General features: G+C 45.9%; 1 long non-coding RNA gene across 1 annotated transcript; it reads left to right on the top strand.

Moving 5' to 3' along the window:
• The first annotated feature begins 725 nt into the window (after positions 1-725).
• On the top strand, positions 726-2,668 carry LOC132649482 (uncharacterized). Its single transcript, XR_009587935.1, has 3 exons — positions 726-1,079; positions 1,534-2,200; positions 2,306-2,668. It is a non-coding gene; the product is annotated as an uncharacterized LOC132649482 (long non-coding RNA).
• Positions 2,669-19,885: the final 17,217 nt, after the last annotated feature.

Below are 19,885 nucleotides of genomic sequence, written 5' to 3'. Positions count from 1 at the left end.
CCATGAAACTAAAAATCTTCTGCACAGATAAAGAAGCCATCGACCTGGTGAAGAGGAATCTCACAAAAAGAGAAAAGCTTTACCAGCAGTCCATCTGGCAGAGGATCAATATACAGAATATTTTTTAAAAAATTGAAAAAATATTAAAATAAACAAATGAGCCATTAGAAAATGGTCCTGGGCAGCTCACAATCTTCCATAACTCCAGTTTCAGGGGGATCGAGGTCTTCTTTTTGCCACCACAGGCAACGGGCAAGCACAGGTGCACATGCATTCTCACGGGCAAAAGCATCACATACATGAAACAAAACAACCTTTAAGAAAACTTTCCAGAAGACCTCTCAGACACAGATAAGACGATCTATGTACTTACTCCCCCTGGAGTCATGGTGGTTATGGCATAGTCAGCTTGTAATGTAAAATCCAAGAGGGAAAAGGGAATTTGTTATTCAATTTCAGGAAATCAATTCATCACCATTCAAAAAAAAATTTTTTTTGTTTTAGTCCTGAGGCCTGAACAGAGAGTTCTCAAGAGAAGGGGGAAAGGTGGATAAAAATATCTAAAACAATATTCATCATTCCTAGCAATGAGGGAAGTTTAGATCAAAACAACTTTGAGATTTCATCACCCCCGTCAGAATGGCAAGGGTCAGCAAAACAGCTGGCTACAAGTGCTGGCTGTGAGGGAAAAGGAACCTCAGTCGCCGCTGGTGGGATTTCGAAATGATGCGGCCGCTGCGGGAATCAGTTTGGGCATCCTCACAGGGCTAAAAATAACCCTACCATGTGACCGAGCTTTCTCGCTCTTTGGCATAGACCCAAAGCACTTGATATCCTGCTCCACAGATGTCTCCTCAACCACATTCATCCCTGCTCTGCTAACAGCAACCTAAATGCCCTTCAGTGATGTCGTATAGATACAGTACGGAAGACTACTCAGCCGTAAAGGAAAATGAAATCATGAACTTTGCAAGTAAATTGATGCAACCAGAAAAGATCGTACTGAGCGAGACCCAGCCCAGAAAGACAAAATCGACTGTTCTCTCTCTTCTGTGACCTTTAGCTCAGTATCTTCAGAGGTGAGTATATACCTTGTACTGCAGAAATCAGGAAAGTGTTAAAAATAAAAAAGGACCATTGGTGGTGGTGAACAGGCAATAAAGAGGTGACTGCCAGGGCACAAGTGATCTGACTGGGCAAGACGGAGGGGGGTCTAGCTAGGGAGGGAAAGGAGATAAATACAGGACAGAGGGTAAAATAACAGTAAAGACGTCTGAAAAAGGCATGAGGAATCACACTATTAACCATCTACCTAGAAAACCTACCACACCGTTGAGTCTGTATATAAATACATGGCTTAATGAACATTTCTCCTCTTGGCTGACAATGCTCCCTTCAAGAGCTGAAGATCATCTAGTAAAAACCCCCAACACCCGGCATGAGAAGTCCTCTTTTGAGCCGTTGGTCGGGATTGTCTAAGAGACTTTCCAGACATTACAGACTGTTAATATTGCCTTTGGTTGCCCCCTACAGGTGGAAGGTTAGTCCCTATTGCTAAAGATGCCATGTAGTTCAGACACAGAGCAGGGGCCTCTGAGCTGCAGCTGACTGCAAAGCCTCCTCCTTGAGGAGCAGAAGGCACCATGAAGCTTCCGAAGGAGGGTAGCAGCCCACAGTCCTACCAACTATGACGCCTATAAACCGCAATGCCAACCAGCACAGCACGATAACACCACAGGCACAGCAGTGGCACAGGCTTACCAACAGCTCTCTAATTGGACTTAAGACCAGCGCAACAAGAGAAACCACGCCTAGCCCTGGAAACCAAGCCAAGTACCCAGGGCTAGTGAAGTCGTGGGTATTGGAGGAGAATCTACTTCTTCTATGTTACTAAGCCAGCAGAATCCATAACTACACTCTAACTGTTCATCCTGAGATCTATAGATAACTGTAGTCCTCACCCCTCATCAAGAATATTTTTCTTTGCAACAAAGACCACTACAGAAAACCACAACCGATCAAACTGCAGAGTTGTGAAGCCCAGTCCTAACTCATACATCTACCAAAGACTCCTGCACCGAAGACGCAGGGATCAGCTTGGAAGAGGAGGTGCAAAGCTGCTGTGGTGGTTTGAATAGGTTTGGTCCCCAGAGACTCATGTGTTTGAAGCTTGGCCCATGCGGAGTGGGGCTATTAAGAGGTGTGGCCTTTGTTGGAGGAAGTGTGTCACTGTGGTGGTGGGCTTTGAGGTTATATATGCTCAGGGTACCCCTAGTGACACACAGTCTCCTTCTGCTTCCTTCAGATCAAGATGCAGAACTCTCAGCTCCTTCTCCAGCACCACATGGCCTGCACGCTGCCATGCTCCCCACCATGACAACAGTGGACTAAACCTCTGAAACCGTAAGCCAGCCCCAGTTAAACGCTTTCCTTTGTAAGAGTTGCCTTGGTGTTGGTGTCTCTTCATAGCACTGAACCCAACATAAGACAGATTGTAAGAGCCAAAAAGGATCAAGGAGTTTTGAATTTTCTGTGGATAGAGGGTGGGGGAAAGTCAGGAGGCCTCAGCCCTACACAGTGTGACATTTCTGGGCTGGGAAGAGCACCACCCCCTGAAAGTAACTCCTCATCTGACCTCTGTAAGGAAGTGTAATAAACTCACTAGTTTCCCGGAGTAAAGTTTGGTGGACTCATGCCTTGGTTTGTCATTGGGACCTGCGGAAGAGGGCAGACATTTTCCCCCAGGGGAGGAATTTTAGCGACTCACATGCACTATACATACATATTCTCACAGCCAATCAGTCCATCCGTTCATAGAAAATGTATTTTAAAGATCTGGAACTCACTCCAGGGTGTATCCTGGGCATAGGCAAAGACAGCAAACACAAATGGCCATGACACGCGCTCAACCCTCTTTTAGTTGTTCAGCCGAGACCTGGCTCCACCGTTCAGAGTCAGCCCACAAAGAGGTTCAGTTTACAGCCGATGCAGAACTTTGCAGTAAGATTTCTTGCTCCACCAAAAGGCTCCTGCTGGAAGAAGGGGGAGGGGGTGGAGAGAGGCTTGTTAGAGACCTTTCTGCTTTGGGCCCTGGCTGATTTCTGTAATTACAAGAATCCAGGAAGCTATTCCTATTTGGGATTTTTTAAGGAACGTTTATACGGAGTCACCTGATCCACCAAATCACTCTGGTAGGTACTAGAAGGAATCAAAGTCATGCACTAGAGTTGTCTGTAACCGAATGTACTGTGGCACCTTTCACAGTAGCACATGACACCGAGCTATTCAAACGGAATCAGCCGCGTGGAATTCCATATGGAACTAGCTTAAATCCCTGTCAGCACCTCCCAACTCGGTAAACCCGTGCACACCTGCATGCAGGCACAGGTGTAGCCAGCCATGAAGAAGAATGAAACCATGTTGGTTTTCAAGCAAGTAGGTGGAACTGGAGGCCATCACGTTGAGAAAAATGAAACAGACTCCGAAAGACAATTGTCACATGATACAGAATCCAGATTTTAACACAGAAAACATGAACGTGTGAGGGGATTATTTGGAAAGAGAAGAGAAGATGGGGAAGAGGCATATGAAAGGGTAAGGGAGCAGGAATATGATCAAAGCACGTCACACACAGATAGAAAATGTTGCAATAGAACACACTATTTTATACAATTAATATGTGCTAACAAAAGTACTGAAAACTAGCCTAGTCTGTTTGCCACAGTCCCAATCTGTTCCCTACATGTCATCAGTCACGGCAGAAAGCACTGTCAGGGTATGTGAAAGGAAGGCAGAACTGTACTTTGAGTGCTACATCTTAAATTTCAATTTTTATTCTTATTATGATGTTATTAATGCAGGTGAAGAAATTATTAAGGTATTTTCCTTACATGAATGAATGAAGACTGAATGAATAAATAAATCTGTGTGCATTATGAGAGGTGAGGAAGTGAGAAAGAAAGGGAGAGAAAGAGCCAGAGACAGAAAAACATGTTCATTTGATTGCTTACCTGTTGATGTTTTTGTTTGTTTGGGGGGGGTGAGTGTCTATGTCTGTGTGTGTGTGTGTCTGTGTGTGTCTGTGTGTGTGTGTCTGTCTGCGTACACATGTATGAGTGTCCACATGTGAATGAGCAAATGTGTGAGTGTGTGCGCATGTGTGTCTGTAGGTATGGGCGTGGAGACCAGAGGCTGACGTCAAGGGCCTTTCTTCCCCACTCCTCACTGTACTGAGGCAGGGTCCCACAGCTGAGCCCAGAGGCCTCCAATTTGGCCAGTCTAGCTCAGCAGTTGCCCTGAGGATTACCTGTCTCACCTCCAGAGCCACCAAGCGAGCAAGCAGCTCTGGGATCAAAGGCAGCTGCTCTGCCTGTTTTTCTATGTGAGTCCTGGAGACACAAACTCCAGTCCACTTGCTTGTCTAGAAGGTGCTCCACCCACTGAGCCACCTCCCTGACCTCCATGGCTCCTGCTGTTTGCTTGTTTGTGGGTGAGGAATAGGGTCTCTCTACGCAGCCCTGGCTATCCTGGAACCTACTCTGGAGACCAGGCTGGGCTTGGACAGAGACCTCCTGCCTCTGTCATGTTCTTAATATGCTTAATCCCTTACTAACACCACATGACTCTACTGCAGAAAATACCAGCGCCCTCTTTGTAGGAAAGACAAAACAAAGTCACCACAAAAGAGGGAGTGGGGAAAAGGAAGTGGGGAGTGCAGGCTGGGGAAACAGGACCACCAGTCAATCTGAACACGACTTACCCGCATACATTGCCAGGCCGGTTCCTAAAGCCACTGTTTTACATCCAAATTCTTCCTGTCCTGAGGACGCCAGCCTTCTCTCTCTTCTCTTTTTATTCTATAATCACCATGGCTTCTCCGTACCAGTACAGGAGATCCAGGAAGGGTATTCCTTGTTGGAGGGAGAGCCAGGCAGTAGTTTAAGATAGCTGACTCCCACGTGACTTCCACGTGACCCCTGGAGTTACCGGTGATAACTGCACCAAGTATGTCCAGGTTCTTGGCATCTTGTTCAAGGGCTGAAATAAAGGCACACATAGACAACAACAACAAAAATGTAGCAAGCAAACTTTATTCAAAAGTAATGTGATAGTACAAACCAGAAAGACATGCATTGTCAAGAGTGACAGCAGCCCTCATGGATGAGAGCATTCAGGGCCTAGATTGTGGTTTGGGGCTTCCTTCTGCGGAGTTCAAGAGGTGAGGGAGGTTGGCTGCTTACTAAGGGGCACAGCATGGATTGCTGTTTTGATTATCAGCCTTAAATTTTGTAGATCTTCTCTCACTGCACACGTAGCTTTTCATAGGTCTAAACACATGCACACTCAATTATGCTTAGATATAAATAGAGAATAGAGAAGTTAGAAGGCCAAAGATAGCGCCAGATGAATTTGGCTTCCAGCCTGTAACATTTTAGCTCCACAATCACACAAGTTTTAGTCAGTCAGCTGTACAGAATGCTAAACTCAGCCAAGACTTCTGTGCCAGGAACTTTAGTTCCCAGTTGTCCCATTAGCCAAGCATTCTGTACATGAACGTAGAGGCCAGATATTGTCTTATTGATCCATGATGTTCCAGCTCATTTCTAGGATCTATGTAGGTGCCTGTGCTTACTTTCTGAGCCAAGGTCAACTGATGTGGCCACAGGAATTAAACTGGGCCAGACCAGAGGGGCCCACTGAGGTTGGGCTAATTTTATTGAGAGCACAGACTTTTTATACCTTTATCAGAAACAAAATATACTGGTGGTTGCCAGGATCAATACAGTTGTAGTTGTCAGAATGACAGTGACATTTGCCAGCTATGCAGGGTACACAGGATTAATGTGTAAGACCAATTGTCCTGTCAAAATTCCATGCTTCCCTGACTTCCATGGGAACACACGGAGAAACACAAAGAGGCCTGGATGCCTCACTGCCTGAGAGAGTGCATCGGTGTCTCGGGAACTGGAAGGCACACTGTGCCCAGGAGCCATGGACTCACCTGAAAGACCTGACGTGCCTCTCAAGGCAGCTAGGCCAGGGCAACTCCTCCCTTCCCTGCGCGGCTACAGACTTTCCCCTGTATCTTCAGAATCTTTTTTGACATTAAGTCTTGGTTCAAGTAAGATTGGAGTTTGGGCAGGCAAATAGACATAACAAAAATATGATTCATGTAAGGAATAAGATTTTTTTTGGGTATAGTTACATTAAAATCAAGATTGACATCATTTTTTATCATTTAGGAATATATCTAAGAAAATTCAAAATATCTTGGGCAATTTTCAGATTATCTAAGTACAAAATGATTTAAGAGACTAAAAGAATGAACCCAGCTGTGGTGGCACACACCTTTAATCCCAGCACTCAGGAGGCAGAGGCAAGGGGAACTCTGTGAATTCGAGACCAGCCTGGTCCACAGGGTGAGCTCCAGGACAGCCAAGGCTACATAAAGAGAACTTGTCTCAAAACAAACAAACAAAATGAACAACAAAAAACTCAAAAGCAGAACAAAAAAATCTTTTAAAATGAGAGTTTTAAATTGTTAGAGCAGGCTGATTAATACCCTTCAGTTATGCTCAGCCGAGTTGTGCCTATCCCTTCTCTACGGTTCAACTCCTACAACACTTTCCTAACATTCTTTAAACCTACTCTGTCTTCATCTGTTCCTTTCAACAATCTTTTTCAAAATTAGGGTTTATTTTTTATCTGTTACTCTTGTGTGCTGTGTGTAATTGTGTGTGTACCTATCTGCCTGGGTACAGGTGGGAGGGCACAGAACAGCCTCTGAGGGCTTGCTCTCTCCTTCTGCCATGTGGATTGTGGGTATCAAACTCAGGTTCTCATGGTGATCGCCTGATGAGCCTCACCAGCCCTATTTTAACAATCATTTATATTAGGACAAACTCTGTACGAAATCCTTTATCATTTCCCTTTTCATTATTACTGTTATATATATATTTACCAAAAGTGCTTGCTATATCTACAAGCTTTATGTTATGTATGTGTATTCTTTTTACTTGACGGTTTATTTCTTTGGGTGGAGGTGGGACAGGGTCTCACTCTGTAACCCTGGCTGGCCAGAGACGCACTATGCAGAGCAGGCTAGCGCTGGAGATGGCTCACGAGTTAAGAGCGAGCGATTGCTGCTGCTACTCTTTCAGAAGACCTGGGTTCAGTTCACAGCACTTACACGGTGGCCCACACAACTGCCTGTAACTCCAGCTCCAGAGGACTAGCCAGGCTGACCTCACACTCACAGAGACCTACCTGCCTCTGCCACCCACATGCTCAGATGTGATACTTTTTAAGCTAAAAGCACAGAGATAGTTATTGTACCAAATATATGTATAAGATAAATTACATGAAATTAGGATCATATGTAACCCTAAAGATGCTTTTATGTGCCTTTAGTAGATCCAGCTGCCTTTAAGATTACTATTTTAAGCCAGCCTGGTGGCACACGCCTGTAATCCTGGCACTCAGGGAGGCTGAGGCAGGAGGATCTCTGTGAGTTCCAGGCCAGCCTGGTCTACAAAGTGAGTCCAGGACAGCCAAGGCTACACAGAGAAACCCTGTCTTGAAAAACAAAATAAACAAAAGATTAATACTTTATTCCACAGTTTCTGATTTTGAGAGTTGTATCATTACAGAGGCTTGATTAAAATAAGGATCTTGACAAAAAAAAAAAAAAAAAAAAAAAAAACCCATTTGACAAAGGAGTCAGTAGCAGTCAAAAATCATCACCAAAACATCTTCACACACACATTCACTTGCAATGGATTGGTGGAAACATAGGTAGACAGGGGGCAGCAAAGCAGGAGGCTCACTGGTGTACGCCATCTGCTGACGCTCTCAGCTTCTAGGTTGAAGAAGCATCAGGTAGGTGGCGGGGGGCGGGGGGGGGGGACACGGACTTTAATTGTCTTGGAAAGATATTTGGACTAGTCAGGATCTACAAAATCAGAGTCAGGGTTGGAGTTCCTTTCTTTTTTGGGATTTTCGGGTTCCTTGGTAAACTGATGTGTCTTGTAGAGGGCAAAAAGATGAAGGAGATTTCAGGCCTGTTTCCTGGCAAGGCATGGGTGCTGGGCACGGCCATCTTTATAGTGTGGAGTCTGGCAAACAGCTGAGTTGGCTTCTATGGAAAGTGGGGAGCAGTCTGGGGCAACACCGGTTGCCTATTCCTGTGGCCCTGTTTCAATGGGCTGCTTCTCTCTTGGGCCTTCCTCATACTGAGGCTGAGGGACCTGAAATCAGGTTTGGCAGCCTGTTCTCACCGGGCATGTGGTTGGCTGTGGTATTACAGCGTGCCCCCAAAGTAACCACTGCTCTGCAGCTGCGACCTTCATTCAGGCCAGGTTCTTACATCGCTAGGGATTTCGCTTGCTAGGTTTGGTTTGGGCTTTTTGTTTTTTGTTTGTTATTGTTTTTTTTGAGATAGAATCTTAAGTTGCCCAGACTGGCCTGAAGTCACTCTATAGCACAGGCTAGCCTTGAACCTGCAATGCTTCTGCCTTAGCCTCTGGAGTGGCTAGGATTACAGGCCTGTATCATCGGGCCCAGATTTGACACACTAGTGTTTGGTTTTGACTACAGAAAATGGCTGACTACTGCATCCTGTGCACGGCCTTTTCTCTCAGGACTCTGTAGCTGTTGTGTCTGTGTCTCATTCATCTTTTTCCCATACTCCTCACCAGCAAAGAGGATGTATACTGTTGATGAGAATTTGCCTGTCTTTTCTCTTCCTCATTTCACATAATTATGGTCAAATAACAGATGTTTTATGTACCCCAAGAATAATTACTGACTGAGGCATCCATTAGACACTCACTGGGCTTCTTGCTCTGGAAGATGAGCTGTTTTGTGCTACTTCCTGTGAGGCATACCTTAAGTCTTACTTTTCCGCCAGGAATGATTTCGGATTGCCACGGACCGGCCCAGTCGGGCTCCCGTCGTCCACGGGAGAACAAGGCTTTGGACAGGAAGACACGGTTTCGGCGAAGAATTGACAGACAGAGACACCTTGATGGTTTTGACTCTGCTGCAACTTTACTGAAATCAAGCTAGTATTTTTATACAAAAGGCACCTTAAAATTGGCATACTTCCCAGAACATTTAGACTTTTTACCAAGAATACAAAGTTTACATTTTAACTCAAAATGCAATCAAACATAAAGCAGTACCCACAAGTAATCTTGGCCTAAAAACTTTTTGATCAGAGCAAACAAAGGAAAAGAAACCTCAAATATAGTTTCATTATTGATAACCAGTGAAGAGGAAAGTCAGGAGCTAAGTCAGATGCCTGCCAAAGTCCCTCTCTATATCAAAATCTAACTACACCTTTGTTAACCCTCCTCCCATATGTCCTGCCCAAGATTTATGATCTTTCTTAGGAACAAGATACTGAAGGGAGGGGAAACTCCCGCCAGCTGCACCTCTCATGCTATTATTTCTTAAGAAGGAGCCTATTATTATTTTACTATTCTTAATGCCTATTAATACTAAATCTAATTCATTACTTTTTAAAACTTATTTTTATTAAAGCCTTTAACAATCTACTAATAATAAATTTCTTTATAAAGTTAGTTGTGCTGTTTCAGGTGTCACAGAGAAAGATCAAAGAATTCATTATTCCAGCCCCAGAGCCACAACTGAAGAAGCGTAGAAATCTCAGAACACGTCTCTTTTCCAAGTGGGATGAGTTTGCCAGGGACCTTCCAGGGGGTTGTATTTCCAGGGAAATCATATCCCCCGCCCTGTAGCTTATGCTACTATGGTGAGACTGGAGTGGGTGTGGCATCGGATGAGAATTAATCAAAATCATAAAAAACAAACAAGCTGTGGGGTGACTGTAGGAGAAGCCATATGTTCACCTCAGCCCTGAGAAAGACAGAGGAGAAGGACAGCAAAAGAGTCCTCCTTAAGCCTCCATGGCTTCCTATTTTAAATGATGTGACTTCTGCCCCACCCCCCTAAATGCGATTTTATAAAGGAAGGGGTACCTCTAACACTGCCACGATCCTCTTGGGTTTTAAAGTGGTGTACTGCCTTTTCTTCGCTTGGAGAGAAATCCCTCTGTGGCATTTGGAATGAGAATGACCCCCATAGGCTCATGCATTTGAATAATTGCTTGTTTCCCAGTTGATCAAACTGTTTGGGAAGGATTAGGCGGTGTGGTTTTGTTGGAGTAGTTATATCACTTAGGTCCGGCTTTGAGGTTTCAAAACCTCACTGTTCCCACTTTGTTCTCTCTCTTTCTCTCTCTCCCTTCACCCTCCTGACTATGGATAGGATATGAGCTCCCTGCCATGATCCTCATAGGGTCTCCTCTCAGCTGTAACTAGGACAGCCTCCACATTATCAAACTACCTAGCTCTTGAAATAAACAGTAAATATCTCAAAAGTGCTGTCCAGTGAAACACAACGATATGAAGATGTCACAGGAGTGATGGGAACTCAACTACACCTTCAACAGGCGACCCATGAGGAGACAAATAGCTTACGGTAAAAGGGAGCCACAGTTCCAGCACAGCCCATAGTGGACTGAATATCCTCAGCAACTCTGAGGAAACTGAGAGGAGACAGTCAGCCTAGGATAAGTTTATTTGCAACATCTGGAAACTTAACTCAAGGGACTTAGTTAAAGATGCCCTAAAGAGAAAAGTGTTTTCTCTCTCCTGTTCTCATGCCCACCCATGTCAGTCCTTGATATGCATTCTACTTCCCTTTCCCTGGGAGACGCATGTGCCCCTCCTGAGCTCTCTGTGTTTCTTAGCCTCTCTGAGTCTGTGGAATGTAGCATGATTATCCTTCACTTAACTTCTATGTTCACTTATAAGTGAATACACAGCGTATTTGTCTTTCTGGATCTGGGTTACCTCACTCAGGATGATCTTTTCTAGTTCCATCCATTTACCTGCAAATTTCAGGATTTTTTAAAATATAATTTTTATTTATTACAATGTATTCACTTTGTATCCCAGCTGTAGCCCCCACCCTCATCCCCTCCCAATCCCGGCCTCCCTCCCTCATCTCCTCCCATGCCCCTTCCCCAATGTTGTTGTTTTTTTGTTTTGTTTTGTTTTGTTTTTTAACATCTGAGTAATATTCCACTGTGTAAATGCATTCTTTGGTTGAGAAACATCTAGGTTGTTTCCAGTTTCTGGCTATTATGAATAAAGCTGCTATGAACATAGCTATGCAAGTATCCTTGTGATAGGATGGAGTATCCTTTGGGTATATGCCCAGGAGTGGCATAGCGGCATCTTGAGGTAGAATGATTTCCAATTTTCTGAGAAACTGTCACATTGACTTCCAAAATGGCTGTACAAGTTTGCACTCCCACCAGAAATAGAGGAGGGTTCCCCTTTCTCCACAGCCTCACCAGCATGTGCTGTCACTTGTGGCTTTGGTCTTAGCCATTTTGACAGGTGTAAAATGGAATCTCAGAGTTGTTTTGATTTCCATTTCCTTGATGGCTAAGGTTGTTGAGCATTTCTTGAAGGGCTTCTCAGCCATTTGAGATTCCTCTGTTGTGGATTCTCTGTTTAGATCTGTATCCCATTTTTAAGTTGGGTTATTTGGTGTGTTAATGTCTAGTTTCTTGAGTTCTTTATATATTTTGGAAATTAGTCTTCTGTCAGATGTGGAGTTAGTGACGAGTACTGGGAGAGAGACAACTGGAATTCCAGGGCATTTGGTGAGCATTGTAGAAACCTAGGAGGACAGAAACTCCCAGGAATCTGTGAGGGTGGCCCTACCTGAGACTCTTAGCAATGGGGGACACGGAGCCTGCCCCGGCCATCTCCTGTAACCAGGCAAGACTTCCAGTAAAGGGATTGGGACGCCAACCCCGCCACAAAACCTTCGACCTAAAATATGTCCTGCCTGCAAGATGTGCTGGGGTGAAAATGGCACAGAAATTGTGGGCGTGGGCACCAATGACTGGTCCAGCTTGACTCACACCACGAGGGGAAGCCCACCCACGGCACTGCATGAAGAGCCAGGAACCAGAGGCTGTATAGCCCAGAGACCTAGGATACAACCAAACACGACCAGTGGGGGGAAAAAAAGAAAAGAAAAGAATTTTAATGATATCCTACTAAACTCTTAGGAGCCTAGCGTAATTGTCATCACAGAGGCTCCATGCGGCAAAGGATGGAAACAGATGCAGTGACCCACAGCCAACACTAGGTGGAGCTCGGGGAATCCTGCGGAAGAAGGAGAAGAAGGAGTGTAGGAGACAGAGAGGTCAAGGACACCATAGGAAAACCCACAGAATCAAATAAGCGGCGCTCACAGAGGCTCACAGAGACTGATCTGACAACCAGGGAGCCTGCTTGGGTCTGACCTAGGCCCTCTGTATATATGTTATACTTGTTAGTTTGGTCTTCTTGCGGGTCTCTTAACAGGGGGAGCAGGGGCTTTTGCCTGCTTTGGGATCCTTTTCACCCTGCTGGCTTGCCTTGTCCGGCCTTCATATAAGGGGAGGTGCCTAGGCTTATTGCAACTTGATAGGTCATGTTTGGTTGACATGCCTGGGAGGCCTACCCTTTTCTGAAGGGAAATGGAGAAGGAGTAGATGAATGAGGAAGGAGAAAATTAGGAGGCAAGAAAGACTCCTAATTTTTGGAAAATGCAGTTAGGATGTAATATATGATATTATATTAAATATGAATATATAAAATATATAATATATTAATAATGTAGGTATATTTTTAAAATAAATATATTTTCTCATAAGACAGGAATTCTAGTCTATGGAATGGTTTGATCTCAGGATCAGTGGTACAATAGATATGTGGATTTCTTCCTTCCATCCTTTATGTCTCTGTTTTCCTTTGGCCATTTTACTCAGGCAATAGAGATGGCAACAGCAACTAATTTCCTCATTCATACCTAGTAGAAAAAAACTCTTTCCGGTGTATGGAAGATGATCCCTTCCTTGTACTAGCCAATTTAGCTTTTCCAAGGGATATATGTGCCGTGGTTGCCCTGGACTAAGTCTCTCCGTGACCGGGAGTAGCACCTGTGGAAAACCAGCTCTGTGTTGATCAGGATGGAGGCAGGGAGGGTGAAACAGAGGCAGTCACCGATCAGCCTGTTCCAGGCACAAAGTCTTGTCTGTGGGCTGACTGTCACATGCCCTGGCTACTCTTACCAAAACCCTCTTGGCCCCAACGTCACTTAGCCACAATCTAGTTTTGAAAGTAGAGCTGAATTTGTAGCAGCCGTGAGCCAGGAGCAATCTCTACCACAGATGCTAAAATGATGGCTACCATCTTATGACAGAGAGGGAAGGGCTAAGGGAGGGAGAGAGGGCACGCAGGCTTCTAAGCTGAAGTCATCTTGCTGTGGGAAAGTTCAGCCTTGTCTCCCTCTGCTGGAAGCATATAAATCACATAAGATAGCCTCAGTCACTCACAGGCCTGCCTGTGGAGCTCACTCCGGGCTCCTTGTGCTCAAGCCTGAGTTCACCAAGGTCTCCTGCTCCTTGTTGATGGAACCGGATGTGTTTAATGGGATTCCAAATGCCTGGCGCCATGCTGAGTCTGGTGCCTTCCACACCGTGTGGAAGGGATGTGTCACAAAGGGCTACATGACAAGTTCTCTGAGGACAGAAATACAGAGAGCTCTTCCCTTGTGCTCCGAAAGGGTCAGTGGGCTGGTTCGGAAGTGATAGCCTGCAGCTGAATTGGCATTTCACATCGTGGCCTCAGAGCAGGCGCCAGGGGCCCCAACGTGCAAAGCTGTGTGCCCAGAGCACAGCTCAAGACTCCATCCCCACAAGAAACAGCTGATCTGTAAAAATGTCTCATCACCACTCCCTACAAATTAAAGCTTCTAACAGTCTGACATTAATTTGTCCATGGGATTGCTCTGGCATTTTCTAAAAAAAAAAAAAAAAAAAAAATCTCCCCGGTCTCTCCATCCTCCACCCTAGCCTTCTCTTGGTGGCTGCATCATTTTCACTAAAGAAAGAAAGATTTGTTTTCTTTGCTTCCTTGTGTGCAGCGAATGCAGAGGCCAGAAGAGGACGCTGGCTTATCACCTCTAACAAAGGCCCTTCTTCCCTTTAAAACTGCTGTCACATTTGCCTCACACAAGAACCACTTCCTGTCTAAAGTTCTCTTTCCCACCTCAAGGCCACTTCTGATAAACAACGTTTTCTAAAGGGAATGGACCATATATCAGAGCTCCTTTCCAGGACTGACCTAAGCTGTTCTTTCCTCTATTTTAGAGACCAGAGGTCTGTCGGCCCTCCTCCAGGTGAGGCTACAGCGATCTGCCTAGATCTAGCCATACAGGATGTGTTTGTGGGTGAAGCCACCAAGCCTATGCTTTTGGTCCCCGCAGCCGGAAGTCCTCAAACATCTGTGTGATTTCATCAGGGACACCTGCCGGCTAGCACTTCCACTGCTTTCAGGCTCCCTTTGGGGAGGGTGGACTCTGTCACACATTAGAGTGACAGTCCACAGGAGCTAGTGTGTCTTCAGCTGTTACCTGTACCTCAAGCCATGCCTGTTTTCTTTATTGGATATTTAAGTCAGGCCTCAGAGCCACCGTCCTGGACCTAAAGTAAAGCAGCTAAGAACACAAGCAACTCCTTGCCCTGAGGGAGGGAGGGATCGGCGGGGGGCTTCCTTCCTCGAGATCTGCTACCACAGCTTCACCCTCCCCCTGCACACTGCACAATTCCTACGCCGAGCCCCCACCCCCACACAAGTGTCCTGCCTGCTCGGAGCTCCACCCTGCAGCCTCTCAAACGCCAGGGTAGGGGACACGCATGCCACAGTAGCTGTGGCTTCCTGCTTCAAAGTGGGGCTTGAAAGGACGCAGTGGGGTGGTGACAGAGAAATGGGCGCAGAAAAACCTGGGGGCGGCTGGGCCCTGTGGCTGGAAGCCGCTTCTGCTCCGCTGAACAGTCGACCCTGTGGGTAGCGGGCCTGCCTGTTCCCCCCTTGCTGTTCCCTCTGAACCCACGTCTCCAGGCAGCCACAGCCTTCTAGATAAATCTGAGGAATGCTCAAAGGAGGAAAACGAAAACTTCCCCCAACAAGCGATAAACAAAAACAAAAATCAAAACAACAGGAAAAAAAACCCAACCAGCCCAGCAGAAGCAGCGAGGTAGAACCGAGGGAGCCAGGCTTCTGTTGCCATCTGGGCCCTGCTTCCTCACCTCACCCACGCTGCCGCCATGGGTGGGCTGTTCATCGTTGCGCTGGTGGCTTTGCCCAACAAGAGCAGGGCAGATAAGTAGCTGAGGAGAGAGGAGGGTGGGCTCACCTTCCTCCTTGCTCCTTGCCTGGCTTGGTCAGCAGCCTAGTTGCCACACTTCTTCTCATCCCTGTCCTCCATCTCTTGCTTCCCAGAGTCGCAGGGAACATGGCCTCAGATCACGTCCAGAGAAAAGCCTCCACATCCAGACAACATTCTCTCGAGAAATTTATTTCTGCCTTTAGTACCAGCTAGAGAGAGGAGGTGCCACAGTGGATTTAGGAACTCGGGGGTCAAAGCTCTTAACCTCTTAAAGATTTGGTGTGTGTGTGTGTATGTGTGTGTGTGTGTGTGTGTACCCATTATGTGTGTGTGTATACCCATATATGACTGTGTGTCTTTGTGAACGTGTTTTGAGTGTGTGTATGTGAATTTATGCGCACTAACGTTGCAGATGGTTGCGAGCTTCCCAGATGTGGTGCTGGAAACCAAACCGGGGTCCTCTGAAGGAGCAGCTAAGTATTCCAATGTATTCTTAACCATCAAACTAGCTTTCTAGCTCAGTTTTTGAAAGAGGCAAGCTTAGATACACAGCCTGGGCTGGCGTCAAACTCAGATCTTCCTACCTCAGTGTCCACCATCCTCATTAATGTTTCCAGGAGGTTCACTGAGGTAATCCACAGTACAAGGGACATATGGGAAGAGCACTACTACAGTGCTGAGGACAAGGAATGTGCCCAGGACTTGGCCCTCTATGCCAAGTACTTGAATGTCAGCCTTCGTATCTTCTGTGATAGCTGAGGCAGTGTTCACCAGTGTGTGAGGGATAGAGAATGGCACAAATACTCCCAAAATCTGCCTCATGGACCTGGTGACCCAGTTATAAGCACTGTTCCAATACCATTGCCCCCAATTCCAGCATTATTTATTTATTTATCTATTTATTCACAGTTAAGGGAACACTCTTGAGAAGACAACTTTCATTCAGAACAAGTATGTCCCTGCGTCATTTTAAACTTCTCTTGAAGAGGGAGACTCAACCACATAATCAACCCTTCCATAAGCAGCACTATCCCCTGGCATTTTTCCTGCCGGTTAGGATAAGGTCTTCCTCCAAGGATGGGCGTGAGCGTGTGCACCTCACCCAGGCTGCTGCCTACACCTAGCACCCTGCAGCCACCCCCTTCTCGGTTTACGTTGCTCTGCTCCCCTCAGAGCTCTCCCAGCTGTGACAGGGGCCTTCTGCTGGTGGATGCTCTGAATGGGTCCTGCTCCTTCTCACACTACCGCTTCTGCTTCTCTCCTTCACAAGGAACTCTTCCCCACTTCATAGCCTCACTTGGTCTCCACAACTCTATCTGCCTTCCAGACCATCACATAGAGCTTTTTCATTTGACACCTCCATTTTCTTGTCACACTGCCTCGATCCTCTTTTCTTGTTTTACACACAACTGCACTTAATGTGAACTTTCTCTGCTATTATGATCTTCTTCTTCTTCTTCTTCTTCTTCTTCTCGTCCTTCTCCTCCTCCTCCTTCTTCTTCTTCTGTGGTTCTCTCAGTCCATTTTTAAATTCATGGTCTTCCTTCTCCAGATGTTTATAGAAAGATTAAGCCAAAATAAAGTAGTTTTGGAGGGTTCTAACTTTCTACACATAAACTAGAATGGTCTCTGACCATCTTCCACAGACCTCACGCAAACCAGATGGCAGACTTCCCTCCTGGGGTTTAATCTATGTAGAGGGAGCCTCCTGCGGATTGCGGAACTAGGAGGTGGTGTTGCCAGACTTTCATGGCCACCTCCCTCTCTCCTGCCCACCACGTGCAGCAGGGAAAGAAAGCCTGACCGAAGTGGGTGAGCATGGAGACAGGTACTGAGGAGTTATTCTGGACAGACATGGTGAATCCCACCTCAGCCCTGGAAGTCCCCACACTTGTCAGCTTTCATTCTATGAGCCCTGCAGTGTTTTATTTGCACCATTCATGCCACTGGCACCTAAGTGGGGTTAGAATACAAGTTTATATTCTATTGGCAATTAAATTATCCAAAATATTTCTTCCCTACTCAAAATCCTTCTTGGTCCAAACTTAAGTTTTCAAATCTAATCTCTTTTGTACATAATAAAGAGCATCTATTTACCAGCCTCTGAACATACCTGCACGTTCCTCCTTCAGTGTCAGCCACTGCCTGATGTAAAACAGTTTCTATCAATTGCTCAAAAATTACCACCCGGTTCCACCCCAGGCCCCAGCACTGCCCCACCCCCAGAAAACCTGCAAAGAGCACTTGCCAAGTCCTGTGAGCCTTCCCTCCTTCCAGCCACACTCTCTGTAGTAGACGCTCCTCAGCAGCTGAGGTGTTTTCTGCTGATTTACTTCCTGTCCCCTTTTCCAGCACAAACCCTTGAAGATGGAGCAGAAGCCCTTGGTATCTGTGAGGTGTACCAGCCATCCATTTTGGAATAACATCTCTTTCTCTTATTATTCCAATATGGATATTTTTCACATTTTAATGTTTATCACTGGCATGCCACTTGCAATTAGCAGCATTATTTTCCTTCTTAGTGGTACATAAAATCAGAGGGCATATAATACCCAGTATATCTTAGATTTATTTCAAATGCTCCATATCTTAGATTTATTTCAAATGCTCCACAACAAACGTTCATCCTTCCGTCTTCTCAGTATTTCCTTAGCCCCATCGCCTACCCCTGCTACTGTTTGCGGTTCACCTCCTTCCTCAGGTAGAATCACTCTGAGAGGTCACGAGTCTGAAATACAGTGGTGTTGTGGCAAGGCGTGCTCCCCCACAATGCAATCACCCAGGAGTCTAAACGTGTGTTGTAGGATTGACCCCAATTACTGGCGGAAATACTGTTTGCTTAGTGAGCAGGCAGCTTTGTTGTGAGCCAGCTTTTGAGGACCGTGCAGTCAGAAGCAGAGCAATGCAGGGGTTCAATAAGACCAAAGCAATAGGCCCAGTGATCACATCTGGCGACGAGAGGTTTCCTGACATCCCAGAAGCCCTGTGCTATGCAGCGTCCTTGCTTACACACTTAGGTCTTTGAATCCGGCAGTCTTGGTCAGGCGGGTCCATGGAGGAGGAGTTGTCCTCCTTGACTCTGCGGTGCTGGAGACTCACCACAAGCCAGCACCGTGGATCAGCTGGGCTCCCACCTGTCCTTCCCACAGTCTGGGATCCAGCTTAAATGAGCCACCTGCCCATGGGTCCTTTTCTCTGCATTTCCAGGCTTTCTTCCTTCCCCATCTGTTCACACGGGCCGAGCCCTCCATCTAAGACAGTAGTTCTCAAACTGTGGGCCACAACCCCCTTGGCCAGAAATATTTACGTTATGATTCATAACATTCAATTCATAGCAAAATTACAGTTGTAAAGTAGCAATAAAAATAATGTTATGGTTGAGGGAACACTAAACATAACATGAGGAACTGTAGGTACCGAAGGATCGCAGCTTTAGGAAGGTTGAGGACCGCTGCTCTAAGGGTCTTTCAACCTTCCAGTAAGGAAGCCACAGGTATTTGTGGCTATTGAGCGGGGTCCTGAAGTATGATTGGTGCCCCTGAAAACTGAGTTTCAATTTTATTTGACTTTAATTAATTAAAATGTAAATACCATACCAGAGAGCACCTGAATGAACTACCACCACCACAACCAAAACCCAAGGCCCTGAACTGAACTCAAAGTTCCAGGAAGCAGCTGCTGGGGGATTGCAGGAGAAAGGCAGCTGACCCTGACCCTCTGGTTACAAAAGGAGGCAGTAGACCGTGCAGTCTCAAAAACAACGTCTAGGGAGAACAGCTAGCTCCCCATTCTGCCCCTAACTTAAACTCTTTCCCCTTCCCTGTCCTCGGCTACAAAATCCCCAGCCTAAGACTTGTAATCTGCTTTCTCTTGAATTCTGTCATTGGGTGTCTGGGTCTTATGTCCTGCTCATGTGTGGCCAGAGCTATGGATGACACCTCTCTGGCATGAAATCAAACCTAAATTTTCATCTTTTATTTCTTCCTACAAACTTAATTCTTACTTATTCTAGCAGAGACCTAGCATGGAATTGGCCTCACGTTTTCCTATCCAAATGCCCAACTTCTAAGAGTGTCTGAGGGACAAGTTTCTCCTTGAGACCTAGTCTTGGCCTTTCTTTCCTTTTTTAAAATTCACACCGCACATTGAAGCGCTTCATTACTGTAGCCCTAATACACATTGTGGTTTAAATCATGTCTTGGAAGCTCAGTGTCCAGATTCACATGGTACTTGTTTCTAAAAGCTGGGCTTTTAGGAGGTGCTGCAGTTTGAATATGAATGTCTCCCAAAGGCTCACGGGTCTGAATGCTCTGTCTCACATGGTAGCACTGTTTTAGGAAGCCGTGGAATCTCTGGGACACGTGGCCTGGCCAGCACACGCAGTCACAGGGCTTGGCTTTAAGGGTTCTATCTACTTACGGTCCGTGCCCGAGCTTTCTGCCTCAGCCACACACGCCTGCCAATGTGAACTCTTCCCCACTATGACAGACTAAAACTATCAACCAAAAGAATTCCTTTCTCCTTTAAGTTGCTTCAATCAAGAATTTTGTCACAGCAACACAAAAGTAACCAACACTGGAGACAATTAGGAGACAGGATGAGATGAGGTCAGGCTCCTTGACTTCCC

Source organism: Meriones unguiculatus, chromosome 20 (genome assembly GCF_030254825.1).
Source record: "Meriones unguiculatus strain TT.TT164.6M chromosome 20, Bangor_MerUng_6.1, whole genome shotgun sequence".
Taxonomy (NCBI): Eukaryota; Metazoa; Chordata; class Mammalia; order Rodentia; family Muridae; genus Meriones; species Meriones unguiculatus.
The sequence above is the reverse complement of the archived record's forward strand: the minus strand, read 5'-3'. Positions and strand labels throughout refer to the sequence as shown.